Genomic DNA, 6,000 nt, shown 5'->3' with positions numbered 1-6,000 from the left:
GAGGTTTCCATGGATGTGTGCGTGCAAGGAATAGAGGGAAGAATGTGCGGCTTTCTGCAAGACTATGTGAGTCTGTATCGCTGCCATTAGAGTTGGTGCTACTCCAAAGAGTCCAACAGAGTGGAGTTTGGTGAAGGCTTTGCAATGGTTTGAGAGTGGCCTTTTGTGGCTGGATTTTTTTGGGTTTTTAATGGTTTTTCTTGTATATTTTTGTCACCATCAAGCGTAATTTCAAGTGTTGATCACCTCGACTCACCTCTGCGGGCAGGCAAGGGCTTGTAGGTCAAGGCGTTTGGAGTTTGAATTGAGCTTGTGGGTAGAATTTTCAAAGAGATTTTGAGTGGTGGTGAGTGAGGTGAGGAACTTAAGTAAATCCCTTGTGTTGTGTTAATTTGTATGGGTGTGTAAGTGTGTGCATGACATCTTTTGCTCCATGATCGTCGATGGATATGCATAAGTAATACCATGAAGAACATACATCATGGCCAAACATGCATATGAAAATCCAAATCTACTCTCAAAAAATTCATAGAACTGCTACTAGTAGCAATTTGTAACATGTCTCCTTGTGTCACTCTCTACAATGCAGAGAGCATGTGAAAACCTATAGTCGATGTTGTCAAAGTTGATGCCAATGTTGAGTGTCACTCCTCTACGAAAGAGGCACGTGACCCATGCATGTCAATGTCAAAGGAAAAGTTGCCGTTGTTGCAAGCTAGGAAAATGGGTTGTCAATGTTGAGAATCAGAGTGTGGGTGCTGTGGAGTGCAAGGGAAGAAGAGGAAGGGAAGGGGAAGATGACAGTAGACCTGTTTGATGGAGATTAGTGAGAAGAATTTCTCACTCTCCTTATTAACCTTATAACCAAAGAATAGATGGGTGGTTGCTCACCTGAACATAACCGGCCACGAGCCATTGGACTGAAACCTAACAATCTCCCACTTGAAGGCCAAGGTGGCCCAAGTGGTTAAAGAATGTAGGGGCTACTATGTACAAATATACAAAATCATGAAGCATGACTGTAGCTTCACCCTACTCCCATCATCTCTATGCAATGTGTGAACCTCTTTGAGGCTAAGCTCTTGGTTAATTCATCCATTGGGTTTTCATCTGTGTGAACTTTGACTAACTCAATGCGTCTGCTAGCCAATATATCTTGTACCACATGATACCTGACCTCTATGTGTTTTGGCTTGGAGTGAAACACGGGGTTCTTTGCTAACACAGTCACACTCTGACTGTCACAATGTAGCATTGGAGTGTGTCTGCTAGCCAATATATCTTGTACCACATGATACCTGACCTCTATGTGTTTTGTCTTGGAGTGAAAAATGGGGTTCTTTGCTAACATAGTCACACTCTGACTGTCACAATGCAGCATTGGAGTCTTGTGTATACCAAAGCCTCCCACTAGATGCGAAAACACACAACATCCTTACTGGAGCTAGAGATTGCAACATACTCTGCCTTAGTGGTGAAAGACGAAGTGCAAGTTTGGATGCATGATCTCCGAGAAATTGTCGCTCGAGCAAACAAGAAAAGGTAGCCAGATGTAGATCGCTAGTATCCACACAACCCGCATAATCCAAATTAGTGTATCCAGCTATGGATGCATCACTGTTTCCAAAGCGCCAGTAGTTTGTAGTTGAGCCCTTGACGTATCTCTAGATGTGTTTCACTGCTTCCCAATGCTTTTTGCTTGGAGTTTCCATAAACCTGCTGACCACTCCCACTGCATATGCAATGTCTGGCCGTGTGCTAACCATGGCAAACATGAGACATGCCAATTGTCGAAGAATATGGCACCTTTGTCATCTCTGCCTTTTCAGCATCTGATTTGGGACAATCATGCTTGCTAAGTTTTTTTTTAATGCTGCCATTGGGGTACTCAATTCTTTCCCCCCTTGAATATTAAAACATTGCAAGACCTTGTGACTTTACTCTTCCTACAAAATTTCAAGTATACCGCATTTGTGATCTCTCTTGATACGCACACCAAGAAAGTGATGTGCATCACCCAAATCTTTCATAGCAAACTGCTTGCTTAAGGCATCCTTGAGAAGTGAAATCTCATCTTTTGACTTTCCTGCTATGAGCATATTATCCACGTAGAAAATCAGAATGATGAGTGAACCATCATTCAACCTCTCTATGTACAAGTAGTGATCCTCTTGGCTCTATATGTAACCCTAGGACTGAATGTATTTGTCAAACTTGATGTACCATTTCCTTGAGCCTTTCTTTAATCCATACAAAGCTTTCTTGGGTCTACATACCAATTCTGCCCGTGTTGGCTTCTCAAGCTTTATCGCAAAACCTACATAGCTTTCTTGAGTCTACACACCAATTCTGTCTGTGTTGGCTTCTCAGCGTAAAACCCTTTGGTTGTTTCATGTACACATTCTCTTCAAGATACCCATGAAGGAGGAATCCCAAACTCCAAGAGAACTTTTTTGAGCGGTGATAAAATCAAGCGAGTAAATGAGAGGCACTTTATCAAAACACACATAGCCAAGAGTTCCCGTGAGTCAATCATTTGTTCATTTGAGAGGCTAAATAAATTGCTCCAAGACCTCCTAAAGATAGTGGTTAAATTTAAGAATGGATATGCAAGAGGAACGTTCTAGCAAGCATGTCATTTGATAACTCTTGAGCTTGTTCTTTCTTGTGTTTTTTGCTAGCAAGTAAACAAAACCTAGTAGCTTTTCCATTACCCAAAGAAATTTTGTGAAAATCATCTTTCTCAAACTAAAACAATGCTGACATGTTGTCTGCAGGCCTTTCTATGCATCATCCCTTGACCTTGCAAGCGTGCACACCCCCCCTTTTACTTTTGCACTATATTTAAGTATTTTCCAACTTTTTCCTTAATTATAGCATACCTTAGCATTTTTCAACTTTTTGCTCATGGGCCAACCTTATTAACCGACTATTGTGAATATTTTTGGGTGCTGCAAATTGAGATCATCACCTATTTTTTGCTATTTGGTGACCAGTATCAGTATCCTCGTTGAGTTTTATTTAGATTTTATGAGGAATCTACCAAGATCTCTAAAGACAAATTGAGGTCAATTGCACGCAAGAAGTTTGTGTTGCATAGACTATTGCATGCTTGTCTCTCCACCTTTATTGGAAGGAAGAATCTTAATAAGATTCGTTGAATTTTGTTCTGCACTTTTTCTAATCCCCCCACCCCTCTCTCTCTCTCTCTCTCATTGTGCATGCAATAAACAAAGACTCCAAAGTCTAGACCCTCACTTTGCATGTGAAAACCCTCCCTCTCTCTCTCATGTGAATCTCTCTCTCTCTCTCTCTCTCTCTCTCTCTCTCTCTCTCTCTCTCTCTCTCTCTCTCTCTCTCTCTCTCTCTCTAAATGTGCAGCATGCCTTTGATGACTTTGGCGAGGGGGAATAGGGAACACACCCAGCACACAAAATGTTTGCCTCTCTATAGTCCAGGGAATCCACAACACCCCTAACCTTTCTAATAACACCTCCAAATTGGCTAATTTGCACTAACAACTCCACTTTAGCATGCAAAACAATTGCATGTCTCACACCTTGAAAAAGACACCTTACAGCACAAACACACCCACACTGCTCAACTCACCCTTTCCGACTCACAAGACACCCCGATTCTGCCCTCTTGGTAACAACCTTCAAGCTGCAGGCAAACCCTTTGCAAGCTCTGGCAGGTACACAAAGAGCGAGAGAAAAGGAGGGGGATGGGGAGAAGCAACACAAGAAGTAGGGGCAAAGGTTTGGTAGTACAATCAAGTATGCAGCTCCAATGGCAAGCTTGTAATACACGGGCTTGAAAACCACCAATAACTCTCTCTAGCAAAAAAGCCATCAAAAAATTACTTCTATGCCCTTTTATAAGGCTTGGCTAAGGCTAAAAAAGAAAAAACAAAGAGCTAGCAAGCTCGTACAATCCACTAAAGTTTCCTTTAGAAATGTTTTTGCATTGCCACCACTTGGCATAGTCTATTTTTTCACACCTTGAAAAAGACACCCTACAGCACAAACGCACCCACACTACTCAACTCACCCTTTCCAACTCACAACCCTGGATTTTGCCCTCTTGGTAACAACCTTCAAGCTGCAGGCAAACCCTTTGCAAGCACTCGCAAGTACACAAAGAGCGAGAGAAAAGGAGGGGGATGGGGAGAAGCAACACAAGAAGTAGGGGCAAAGGTTTGGTAGTATTGCATAGGGAGATAGTACAATCAAGTATGTAGCTCCAATGGAAAGCTTGTAATGCACAGGCTTGAAAATCGCCAATAACTCTCTCTAGCAAAAAAGCCATCAAAAAATCACTTATATGCCCTTTTATAAGGCTTGGCTAAGGCTAAAAAAGAAAAAACAAAGAGCTAGCAAGCTCGTACAATCCACTAAAGTTTCCTTTAGAAATGTTTTTGCATTGCCACCACTTGGCATAGTCTATTTTGGCAACCTTTGCATGGCACCTCTATGCTTTGTCCACTCAATTTGGCCACACCTGCACTTGCATTGGCACTTTGGACACCTTTCGGATAGGTTCCCTCTCTCTTCCCTTGATTTTTTGTGGCGGGCGGGATAGGCCCCTTGGCCACGCCCCTTGAATTTTTCAAACTCTCTCTCTTGCTCTTTCCCAACTCCCTTGATGTGGAATCCCACCACCTTTGACTTGCACCCCGACAGGTCTCCGACTACCTCTCTCCATTCAATGCACGTTGCTGCCATGGGACCCCTCCCCTCAAGCGCAATAGCGACATCCCTATTGCGGGGGGCTCTCGCCCTCAAACAAGTTTGCCTCATTAGGCACGGGCACAAGCCCTTAAGGGCCACCATATCACTGTCTACTTAACGCCAAGCGCCACCCAGGGCCATCGACGGACGCCAACGAGCTCCTCAAGCTCCCACGCTTCCACATTCCCCAAATGGGCACCCCCTTTAGCTCTTATACCGTGCTCAGCTAGCTCCCGATTGCGCATATGGGCTTAAGCCCCACCACGTGGCAGCTCTAGGCTCCATGGCCTCTTAAAGTATTGCAAATTTTCCCAAAAAACCTTCAAACATAGCCTTCTTCCTTGGACTTCCTTTCCCAGGCTCCCATGTCTTCTTCCATTGTCGGATGGCCAAGCTGCAAGGTCCGGCCAAAAACTTATTTTGTCGACTTGAAACCCCTCAGCTCTAGCCATACTTTGAGAGTCCTTGAGCCCGAAGCGAAGCCGTAAAAAAACCAATTTTCATCTGCAATCAACTTCAGACACAAGCACCCAATCTTTCGACCGTTGTAACGTTTTTCTCCAGGCTCCGTCTGACGTGCAGTCAACTTCTGCTCGCTCCATATATTGCATACCCTACTCTAGAACCTTGCCGCAACTCAAAAGACGTCAGATTGCACAATTCCTCATGTGGTCAGGTGGGCACCAACCTAGCTGTAAGACAGGGGTGACTAGAGCCTAAGAGTCCACCACCCAACCACCCTTTATATAGGCATGCCCCTGGCCCTTTGCCCTAGTTGGACTCCCCGTTCCACACCGCCTAGCCGGCCCTGCCTTGTCTAGTCCGGCCTTGCCGGTGTTCAGACATTACTCCCCCCTTAAGAAGAGTTTTCATCCTCGAAAACAAAAGTGGGAAACTTCTTTTTAAGAACACTAATGTTTTCCCAAGTGGCACCTTCTTCAGGTCGGTCTTTCCACTTTATTAAGGCTTGTTGTCGTACGTGATGATATGTACGCAACTCATGATAATCAAGAACACGTTCAAGTTCATGCGGTAAGGTAGGAGGTTCAATGTAATCAACCAAAACCTGTTGGTCAATGACATTGTCGTCCCCATGTAACTGCTTTTATAGACGGCTTACATGAAACACCGGATGAATGCGAGAATGTGAAGGTAGTAATAGTTTGTAGGCACAATCACCTACTCGCTTAAGTATTTTGAAAGGCCCACAATATCAGGGAGATAATTTAGGCCCGGTCCAGTTTTCAGACTTTGTGAATGTTCTGGCACA

Source organism: Adiantum capillus-veneris, chromosome 11, assembly GCF_014529385.1.
Source record: "Adiantum capillus-veneris isolate H3 chromosome 11, ASM1452938v2, whole genome shotgun sequence".
Lineage (NCBI taxonomy): Eukaryota > Viridiplantae > Streptophyta > Polypodiopsida > Polypodiales > Pteridaceae > Adiantum > Adiantum capillus-veneris.
Note: the sequence above shows the minus strand (reverse complement) of the source record.